Genomic DNA, 12371 nt, shown 5'->3' on the forward strand with positions numbered 1-12371 from the left:
TCGCCAACGAAGGGTGACCAGTAAAGACAGATTAGACCAATTGTTCAAAGTTGATTCATTGGTATGCTTATTGTTAGAAGTGGGAGATGGAAACAACGTGGTGCTCTCCATAAGGCATCAGGGATCTGAAGACCAGGCCAGGAAACTGAGTATTTCCTTAATTAAATAGTTTAAAGCATGTTCTTCCTGTCCGTAAAGAACAGTGCCCTGTGTATTAATATATATAGTTTCCAGTATACACTTGTTGCTGCACTGTAAACCCTACCAGTAGTATTGCCCATTTAATCACTCCCCTGAAGCTGCTGTGGCATTTACTCATAAATAAAACAAGTGATATTGGCCCACTGTTACTTTGTCAGCACTTTTTGAGACCATACTATGAGCAGCAATTAATCTATATTATAATGTTCAGTAAGTATGACAAACTTGTTTTTCTTTTAAATTTTCATGGGATGTGGTTGCCCATCCTTTGTTGGCCTGGAGAAGGTAGTGCTGAGATGTTGTCTTGAACCACTGCGGTCTATGTGCTGTAGGTTGACTCACAATGCTATTTAGGAGAGAGTTTCGGGACTCTGCCTCAATAACAATGAAGGACTGCAATATATTGCCAAGTCAGAATGTGTGTAGCTTGGAGTGGAACTTGGAGGCCGTGATGTCTCCATGTATCTGCTGCCCTTTATCTTCTACATGGTAGTCGTCTTGGAACATACTGTCTGAGAAACCTTGGAAAATTTCTACAGTGCATTTTGTAGATGGTACATGCTACTATTGAACGTTGGTGGAGGAAGGAGTGGATATTGGTGTGGTACCAATCAAGCAGACTGGTCCCAGTTGGCATCAAGCTTCTTGAGTGATGTTGGAGCTGCATTCTTCTGAGCTAGAGGGAGTATTCTTGACATATGCCTTGTTGATGGTGGACAGGGTTTGGAGATTCAGGAGGTGGTGAATTCAAGATGTGATAGTTAAATTCTTTCTGGTTGGAAATGGTGAATGCATGGTACTTTTCAGACACAAATATTAGTTGCCACTTGTCATGTGGATATTGTCCAGATCTTGTTGTATTTGAACATAGACGACTACAGTATCTGAGGAATCGCAAATGGGGCTGAACATTGAACAATTATCAGTAAACATCACCATATCTGACATTAGGATGGAGGGAATGCCATTAATGAAGCAGCTGAAGATGGTTAGGTCAAGGACACTAACCTGAGGAACTCCTCCAGAGATGTCCTGGAGCTGAGATGACTGACCTCCAACAACCACAACCATCTTCCTATATGCCAGGTATGACTCCAACCAGTGGAGAGAATTTTCCTGATTCCCATTGACTACAGTTTTATTCAGCCTTCTTGATGCCACACTTGGCCTTGAATTAATCATTTGGAACTTGCCCTTGAAACAATGATAAAATTATTCTTAACCTTCCCTTGGACAATGTCCACACAAGATGATAACAGCACAGGATATGTAATCATTAAACTGATAATTGACTGCTTCACTATATCCCAGAATCCTTGCACCACAGGAAACAAAGAATCAGTTTCTGTGTATTCGAGAAACACCACATTATGGTGTTTGAAGAATGACATTCCAATTTTGACATGCATCCTAATGGATAAAATAATAAGATTATTATTGCGAATGTGATTCAAGTATTAGGAAGCAGTTGTGCTTCTGAGTATTTTATGTCTCTGAAGAGCTTTAAATGGTGCATGTATTAATACATTAAGATTTTAATTATCAGTCAGGGTTTAATTAAGAATAATATGGAAGATTTTAAAGATAAAAGTTTCAAACAAGGTATTTCCTGTTTATGGTAGGATCTATCACAACTATAAGCTTTCATATGAGATTTTAACAATGCTAAGGGAAAGTGATGGCCAAGTGGTATTATCGCTAGACGATTAATCAGACACTCGGATAATATTCTGGGGCTACAGTTTTGAATCCTGCCACAGCAGATGGTGGAAGTTGAATTCAATTTTTAAAAAATCTACTGATGACCATGAAATCATTGTTGTTTGTCAAGAAAAACCCATCTGGTTTACCAATGTCCTTTAAGGAAGGAACTTTGCCATCCTCACCCAGTCTGGCCTGCATGTGACTCCAGACTCTCAACCAGACCAATTGTGCTCTGAAATGGCCTAGAAAACCATTCAGTTCTACCAATCACTACAAAGTCTTAAAGGAATGAAACTGGATGGATCACCTGGTATTGATCAAGGCAACTGAGGAAAAGACAACTGCACAAACAGCCCCATCGAAGTCCTCTTCACTAAAATCTCTGAGCTAGTACCAAAATTGGCAGAGCTGTCTCACAGACTAGTCAAGCAACAGCCTGACATTGTCTGTAACGTAGGATTCTGAGAGTCCTAGACACCACCATCACCATCCTGTCCCATCAGCAGAGATGATGGGACAGTGTTATACAAGCAACAGCCAGATGTAGACATACTCACAGAATCATTCATTACAAACTATATTTCTGACACAACCATCACCATCCCTGGATATGTCCTGTCCCACTGCCAGAGGTGGCAGCACAGTGGTATACAGTGGGAGAGAGTGTTGCTCAGTGAATCCTCACCATTGACTCTGTTCTCTGTGAAGTCTCACGGCTTCAGGTCAAACATGTGCAAGGAAATCTCCTGTTGATTACCACATATCCTCCTCCCTCAGCTGATGATTCAGTGCTCTGCCATGTTGAACAACTTAGAGGAAGCACTGAAGATGGTAAGGGCACAAAAGGTACTCTGGGTTGAGGGATTTCGATGTCCACCACCAAGCATGGCTCAACAGCAGTACAACTGATTAAGCTGGATGGATCCTAAAGGGTATCGCTGTGAGACTGGGTCTGGGGCAGGTGGTGAGGGAACCAACAAGAGGGCAATACCTATTTGACCTCATCCTCTCCAGTCTGCCAGCTGCAGTTGCATCTGTCTACGACTGTATCGCTAAAAGCAAGTACCCCACAGTCCTTGTGGAGACAAATCCTGCCCCTCATCGTGTTGTGTGGCACTATCACCATGCTAAGTGGGACAGACTACGAACATATCTAGCAACTCAAGACTGGGCATTCATGAGTTGCTGTGAGCCATCAACAGCAGGTGATATTCCAGCACAATCTGTAACCTCATGGCCTGATATATCCCTCACTCAACCATTACCATCAAGCCAGGGGATCAACCCTGGTTCAAAGGAGAGAGCAGCATCAGGCATACCTAAAGATAAGGTATCAACCTGGTGAAGTCCCAAAAAAAGATTATTTGCATGCCAACTTTTGGACAGAGCTGAGCAATTCAATATCCAATGGATCACATCTTAGCTCTGCAGTCCTGTCACATCCAGTCGTGAATGATGGTGGATGACTAAACAATTCTGTGGAGGAGGATGGTCTACAAATATCCCCATCCTCAATGATGGAAGAGCCCAGCACATCAGTGCAAAAGGTAAGTCTGAAGCTTTCACAACAATCTACAGCCTGAAGTGCCAAGTGGATGAACCATTGCGGCCTCCTCCAGTGGTCTTCAGCCAATTTGATTCACTCCACGTGATATCAAGAAACAGTTGTGGAGGCACTGAATAGTGCAAAGGCTATGGGCCCTGACAACATTCCGGCAATAGTACTGAAGACTTGTGCTCCAAAACTTGTACTTCCCTAGCCAAGCTGTTCCAGTACAGTTACAACACTGGCATCTAGTCAACAATGTGAAGTATGTCCTATACATAAAAAGCAGGACAAATCGAACCCAGCCAATTACCGCCGCCTCAGTCCACTGTCAATCATCAGTAAAGTGATGGAAGGTGTCATCAACAGTGCTATCCAGCAGCACCTGCTCAGCAATAACCTGGTCAGTGACATCCAGTTTGGATTCTGTCTGGCCCACTCAGCTCCTGATCTCATTACAGCCTTGGTTCACACATAGATACAAGAACTGAATTCCAGCAGTGAGGTAAGAGTGACAGGCCTTGACATCAAATCTACATTCGACCAAGTGTGGTATCCAGGAGCCCTGGCAAAACTGGAATCTGGGTACTGGAGCAAACTCTCTGGTTGTTAGAGTCACATCTGACACATCGGTAGATGGTCATGGTTGATGGAGGTCAGCCGTCTCCACTCCAGGCTATCTCTGCAGGAGATCCTCAGGATAGATTCCTAGGCTGAACCGTCTTCAGTTGCTTCATCGATGACCTTCTGTCCACTATAAAGTCAGAAGTGGGGATGTTTGAGTATGTTTGCATAATGTTCATCACCATTTGAGACCCCTCAGACCTTGAAGCAGTCTATGTTGAAATGCAACAAGATCTGAACAATATCCAGGCTTGTGCTAATCTCACTTGCCACTTGTCAGCACCACACAAATTCTAGGCAATGACCATAACCAACAAGAGACAATCCAACTACTGCCCCTTGACATTCAATGGTGTTACTATCACTGAATTCCCCACTATCAACATTCTGGGGGTTATCATTGATCAGAAACTTAACTGACTCACCACATAAATACAGTGGCTACAAGAGCAGGTCAGGGGCTAGGAATACTGCAGCAAGTAACTCCCCTCCTGTCCACAAGTCAGGAGTGTGAAGGAATACAGCTCACTTGCCTGGATGGATGTAACCCCAACAACGCTCCGGTTTGACACCATCCAGGCCAAAGCAGCCCACTTGATTGGCACTGTATCCACAAGTACCCACTCTCTCTACCATTGATGGTCAACAACAGTAGTGTATACTATCTACAAGAGACATTGCAGAAATTCACCAAAGATCCTCAGACAGCACCTTCCAAACTCACGACAACTTCCATCTAGAAGAACAAAGGCAGCAGATATATGGGAACACCACCACCATTAAGATGCCTTCCCTGAGCCACTCACCCTGACTTGGAAATTTATCCCCATTCCTTCACTGTCACTGGATCCAAATCCTGGAATTACCTCCCTAATGGCATTGTAGGTGGACTGCAGTGGTTCAAAAAGGCAACTAGATATGGGCAATACAGTAAATGCTGGTCAGCCATATCCCTCAAAAAAAAAGATTTATTTTTTAAAATGCCAATAAAGTAGAATTCACTTCAGTGAAAATACTATTAAAATTATGTAAGAAAAATCCAGTGGGGACAGTTTTAACCTTGGACATTGGGAAAATGATGGAATTGTATTGGCCACTCAATTAACATCTTAGCAATTGCAAGTAAAATCAAATGAGGTATGCAATCACTAGTCAATCTAGTTAATACTAACTCTCCATGATCAACCCAAATTGATTTTATAATGTCAAGTGTAAGCACTTATCATTGTATTTTTAAAATGCAGTGGTTTAAATTTGAATACCAATCGACCATACCAAGAATGTTCCCTCATATTGGGTAAACTTAAAGATGTGATTCTGGGCGTGGAATTTACTAGCTCTCCTGGGAATGAGTTTGACTGGATGATGCAGAGTGGAGAATTCACTGCCTTCCTGCCTGGACATTAATGGACTTTAAGTGGGCTCTTAAAGGCTTAATCCAACTATGTTAGTAAATGTTTTCAATCAATCCATTATGACACATCTCTGAAGCAGGTGGGATTTGAACCCAGGCCTCCTTGCAGAGGTGGGGACATAATCAATCAGTATGGTGCAAGAGCCTTCCACCACCACTGGTATTCAAGCCATCTTTCTTGACTCCCCTGTGACCTGACCTCCTCTTTGAAATTGGGTTGCTAATGGGTTAATTACCAGCAGCTACCAACACCTGCAGTGTTGCTTATGACCATGAATACCTACCAATGTCTGGCTTCTCATGGGCTGGATTTCTGCTTTCAATGGTATCCCTGATGTTGAGTACTTAGTGCTGGATGGGTACTGGCAGTGATTCAGTGATGGCATCATGAGGCTGTCACCATTTCTCCAACTATTAGGTGCGAACCTCCTGCAAATATCAAATTCTGCCCAATGTAAGTGGTTCAATGGTTGTTAAAGTGCAGATTAATGCACAAATATTATAAACATTGACAGCTTTATACTTACACTGAAATTTTAACATCATCTACAAAACCAAAACATGGAATTATTTGTTTATTTTTAAAGTCAATTTTTGTCACATATTTAAATAAATAGATTTGCCTGGATATAGCACCTTTCAAGTTATTTGGACATCTTAAGCAATTTACAGCTGATTATGTATTTTTGAAATGTTGTCACTGTGATAATGTAGGAAACAAAGCAATCAATTTCCACATAACAAACTCCTGCAAAGTCAATACAATAGTGATGACAAAAGTCTGGTTTTATGATGTTGATTGAAATATGAATATAACTCCTTTTGGGCTTATTCAAAATGATGTCATGAATTCTTTTATGTCTACCCAAGTGACTAGTCAGAGCTTTAGTCTAGTGTCTTACCTGAAAGCTGTACTCTTCTGGTACAGCACTCCCTCAATGCCGGAGTGTCAGCTTTTGTGCTCAAGATTTGATAAGAGATTGAAACACAACCTTTTAATATAGAGATGAGCCTGTGACCAAATGAACCACAGTTAATATGATGATAATAAGAGGAGAAATAACATACTTCAAAGGGTGAATTTTAATCTGGATGCAGAGCTGTGCTTTGGAGCACAGATGGCAACATTTGCTTTTAATTTTTTTCATTTCTTCTTCATATTTTCCTCTGAATTGTCAGCAGGTCACCAATGCTTAGTGTGCAAAAGCATATCTCTACCTCTCGGAGATAGAATCCTCTGTTTTAAAGGTGGCAGAGACCAAAAGCAGACCTCCTCCCACACACCACTTTCATCATTAGTGCTGTGAGATTTTGGAAACCTGTTAACAGCACACCAGATTTGAGAATTTATGAAGAAAACTGAGAGCCTGCTGCAGACTCAGACATTCTAAAAGATAAAATGTAACTTTAAGCAACACTATATAGTTGCAATGATTCTCCATAGGGATTTACTCTTTAAAGGTAAGTTGTTTATAATGCTGACCAACTTTGGGTATTTCTGCTTTGGGTGAGACAGTGCCTTTCCGGAAAGTGCCATCTTGCAGAGAAAAAAAATGTTATTACATGTCCCGTCAGTTAGTTCTGTCATTTTTTTTCTACTGTGATTTTAATAGCTCTGGAAAATTTTTTTAAAATCTTACTTGTATATAAATGTAAAATTAAGGGAGCTATTTGGTAGTTTTAATTTGCACCTCCATTCAATAAAATAATGATGATACATTGGTTGATTGACCCCCGCCCCACCACCTTTCCTGCTGGATAAATGTTTGAACAGCTGTGATTATTCTGAATGCTTTTCTATGTCTCAAGTGCTGTGTTCCATCACAGTAAATGCACCATTCCTCTGAGAAGAAATGACTGTTTTAATAAGATTTTTCTTTTGATATGACTTCTGAATTCTCGACACAAGCTAAAGTACTGCAAGCGTTAAAAGAGTACTTTTACATGGCAAAATACACTTTTTTCTCACCAGCCATGACAATAGTGACATGTACAGCACGGAAACAGACCCTTTAGTCCAACTCATCCATGCCAACCAGAGATCCTAACCTGATCCAGTTTGCCATTTGCCAGCACTTGGCCCATATCCCTCCAAACCCTTCCTATTCATATTGCCATCCAGATGCCTTTTAAATGTTGTAATTATATCAGCCTCCTCCACTTCCACTGGCATCTCTTCCCATACACGCACCACCCTATGTGTGGAAAAAGTTGCCTCTTAGATTCCTTTTATATCTTTTCCCCCTCGCCCAAAACCTATGCCCGCTAGTTCTGAAAAACCCCACCCCAGGGAAAAGACCTTGTCTATTTATCCTATCTATGCCCCTCATGATTTTATAAATCTCTGTAAGGTCACCCTTCAGCCTCCAGTGCTGCAGGGAAAACAGACCCGGCCTATTCAGCTTCTCCCTGTTGCTCAAATCCTCCAACCCTGGCAACATCCCTGTAAATCTTTTGTTACTCGTTGGTGAGGAATGTAAACTACTTTCCATTTTATATTTCATGGGACCTTAAGTAGTGCATACTGGGTGAGGCTTGGGGTGAAGCTTTTTACCAGCTCCCAGAAGAGTTTAATGTGTTGAACAAGAGTCATCTTATTAGTTTGCCTGCACATCTTTATGTATTCTAGCCTGGATTGCAAACTGCACTGTCTTTGAGAAAAGACAAAGCATGGGTCATTTCTGCAGTTTACAAGCTAAACAACTGTGTGAGAAATTGAATTTTCCTGTGCTCAGAAGAAGGTTTGATACCAAATGTTCTTAAAATAGTTGAGCTGACTGAGGACAGCTAGAAATTAATGATGGATCCGCCAATTTACTAATGGCAGACCATACGCCTGGAAGGAAATACAAACAACAATTATTAATAGGCAATCAAATCAGTAGGGAATGCAGTGAATCTAATAGAGTTATGGCAGCTAAAGAGGTTTTGAAGAAATAAATCATCAATACCTTCCAAGCTAACTGCTGCTACCTGATGATGTAATCATGATTGCTCAAGAAGCACATTCCATTAACTTAATTTAATTGCGTTTTATTTATCTTAGTGTTATTTTCCTTCTTAAGATATTTCTAGCTTCATCTTATCTTTATGCGGAAAGCTTAATTTTCTCTGTCAGTGTTTCATTCTGCAGTGGGTCAGTTTTTAGAGGTGAAATTGACTTAGTCCAATCACTAACAGTTCACTGTATCATCTCATGGACACACTGAAAGCTAGTGAGAATGGTTCCTATTGCAGCTGCTCAAATGTCAATTGGGGAGGACAGTTGCACACACTACCTTCTGCATGGGATACTAATGGCTTATCACAAATACTGTCAGACCACCTACTGAGATTTTATTGTCAAATTCATACTTCTGCCTTGGGGAGAAGCGTATATTCTCAGCCTACTGTAGAGTTAAATAATTCTTTGTGGTTCCTGTGATGAAACATAGTCTCATTCTTTAGCACAGTCCACCCCCTACTGTTGAGCTTCTTGCAACATACAGCACGTGTTATTGTGGATTCAAACTGACAAATGAAGTATCACCAATAACTGTACCAACCATTGCGTGTTTTCAGTGATAAGGTTGTGATAAGGTCTTCCTTCAAATTTAGGGCTCGTATTCAGAATAAAAGGATGTTTAAGTTCCCTTTCTTGTTTTTTTTTAATGTCAGGTTTTTAATGTCTTTGTTCTGGGTATGGAACCAACCCTCAGTTTTCAACCTCCTCTTTAGTAAGTCACCCAACTGATGATTATTGTATAAACTTAGGTGATGTAAACTCACAAATTGAGTTTGATGCTGTCCTAGAAGGAGACTGTGCAATGCACTTTGAACACTGCAGAATAGAGTTCGTGTACAAGCACCATGGATGATTGGGGCAGCACGGTGGCTCAGTGGTTAGCATTGCTGCCTCATAGTGCTAGGGACCCAGGTTTGATTCCAGCCTCGGGTGACTGTCTGTGTGGAGTTTGCACACTCTCCCTGTGCCTGTGTGGGTTTGCTTCAGGTGCTTTGGTTTTCTCTCACAATCCAAAGATGTGCAAGTTAGATGAATTGCTTATGCAAAATTGTCCATAGTGTTCAGGGGTGCGTAGGTTAGGTGTATTAGTCGGAGTGGGTCAGGGTAGAACTTATTCGGACGGTAGGTGTGGACTTGTTGGACTGAACGGCCTGCTTCCATGCTGTAAGCATTCTATGATTAGCTGGTCCCCAGTTGCAGAAATAAAGGTTTGCATTAATAAAGTACATTTCTTCACCACAAAACATCTCAGTGCTTGGAGTGAAGTCTCTATTTTCAGCACATGAATTCCCACAAATAGCAATGTGAGAATGACCAGATGATTTATTAATATGATACTGATTGAGAGACACAATATTGGACTAGAAGAGCCAGAAAGGTCTTTTGTAGAATTCCGTCCAGCACCATCTGGTTGAGATCAGTTATTTCAGCCAAACCAGTGACTGATTTGTCCCTCTGGGATAAATAGGTTTTGCAGTATTCTGTCACAGTTACTTCAATTTATTAGCACAGTTGCTCTCGCCTTTTTTATGCCCTTTGACTACCCAACATTATGTCCTGCTGTGCTTCAAGATTGAACACTAATGTCTTGTTTGATCCTCAGCTCCTTTGTCAGCTGGATAGGGTGCTGGCTGAAGTCTGCCACCACTGGCTACTGGGCTTAAGCTACTGACTTCCAGAGAGCGATGTTGTACTGTATTCTATCTGTTCTTATGCATAGTTCGATGTTACATGCTCCATTTTCTGCTCTTGACTAAAGTTTTCCATTTTTTGCTAAGCTTACTCATTTTGATTCCTATCACATTATGGTTTCATAGAATCCCTACAGTGTGACAGTAGGACATTCAGCCGATTGACTTCACACTGACCCTCTGAAGAGCGTCCTACCCAGACCCAGACCCATGCCCTATCCCTGTATTTCCCGTGGCTAATTTACCTAGCCTGCACATCTTTGGACTGTGGGAGGAAACTGGAACACCTGGAGGAAACCTACATAGACACAGAGAGAATGTGCAAACTCCACACAGTTGCCTAAGTGTGGAATCGAACCCTCGTCCCCAGTGCTGTGAGGCAGCAGTGCTAACCGCTGAGTCACCGTTTCTGATCCCTTTCTGCAGAATTCTGACTTTTTACTGCTTTCCACTTAATTCCTGTGACATCTGACCAAACTTACCTTTTATGTACTCCTCCAATGGTCTGGGTTCTGCTGCTGCTGCTCCCAGTCTTGTTTACTTCATCTTCAAATGAACCTTTTGTCATTTGCACTGTCATCTGAAAGTTCTGTCATCTGCACTGATCCATTGGTTTTATTGTTCGCTGTCACCTGGCTTCCTGGGATTCACTGCATTTGGTTCTTGAGTTTTTCTCTCATTATTTTTCAGGCATACTTTACTAACACATCTCAATTCCACTAGCACAAGCCTTGTTGAAACTTAATTTTGCATTGGATAACCTTGAGCAGCATTTTCATTGGTAATCTATTTCTCAAATGGTCCTGAATTCATTCATTCTGTTCGCTGTCCCCAAAACTGTGCACTCAGTGATTGATATTCTGAGCTGACTGCACTTTATTCGTACATCAACCATCCCACCAAACTTTCCCTTTGGCCTCTCTCATTGTCTTCTCTCCTCTTTTATTATCCACTCCACTTCTCATCTCATAGCTCAGCAGAAAGTTTATGTAACCCACATCCTGTATCTGTTTTCCTCAGATAGCCACTGAGAATAAATGTGGGTTTCTCCAGGAATTAGAGTTGATGGAAGCAATGATTTGGAATTTGGGAGGAGTGGGGGAAGTCAGTATTCAAAGGGAATAAGAGATGGTAAGAGGTGGGTGGAAATTGTCGCAAGAGGTGTTGACTCAGGTCTACAATGAAAGGTAAAATATGTACATCAATGGACACAGAATGAGTGTTTATTTGCATGGAAAAGTTTTGGAGAGACATGTCCCTATAAAATCTACAAGATTTGCCACTTAAACATAGAAGTGAAATATATTAGTAATGTAATGAGAGAAAAACTAAAATAAAAGCAGCGAATCCCAGGAGATCAGGATATAGTGACAGGTGAAGACCAAATCTAACATCGTCACGTCTCTCCCCCGCTACAATGTCTGTATCCTGGCACCAGGTCTGATGGTGTTCTCAGGAGAAAGGGAGGGCAGCAGATGCTGGAGATCAGAGTCGAGAGTTTGGTGCTGGAAAAGCACAGCAGGTCAGGCAGCATCCGAGGAGCAGGAGAATCAATGTTTCAGGCAGGAGCTCTTCCAGATGAATGGCTCTTGCCCAAAACATTGATTCTCCTGCTCCTCGGATGCTGCCTGACCTGCTGTGCTGATCATGCTGTCAGATTGAAGTCTCTAATAGCACCAGACAACACTCAACCCCTCTTCCCGATATGACCTAGATCAGATTTTCAGAAACAAATCTTTTCCATTTAATTCCTATTTACACCCCCCATTGTATTATGCACCTCCACCTGCAACCAACCACCTCATTCATTTCACCTCCATTACATCCAGACTGGACTATTCCTCTGTTTGAATTACCACCTTTCACTCTCCACAGGCTTCAACTCATCTAAAACTATATTGTTCATATCCAGTTTTGTTCACAATCAATCCTGCTTACAATTAACCATTAACATAGAACATAGAAAGTTACAGCGCAGTACAGGACCTTTGGCCCCCTCTGTTGCGCCAACCTGTGAAATTAATCTGATGTCCACCTAACCTACCCCGTTCCTTTAATATCCATATGGACGTCCAATGGCAATTTAAATACCCTTAATGTCGGCGAGTCTACTACTGTTGCAGGTAGGCCATTCCACGCCCCTACTACTGAGTTTAGAAACTACCCCTGATACCTGTCCTAAATCTA

Source organism: Hemiscyllium ocellatum, chromosome 36 (genome assembly GCF_020745735.1).
Source record: "Hemiscyllium ocellatum isolate sHemOce1 chromosome 36, sHemOce1.pat.X.cur, whole genome shotgun sequence".
In the NCBI taxonomy this organism is placed as follows: domain Eukaryota; kingdom Metazoa; phylum Chordata; class Chondrichthyes; order Orectolobiformes; family Hemiscylliidae; genus Hemiscyllium; species Hemiscyllium ocellatum.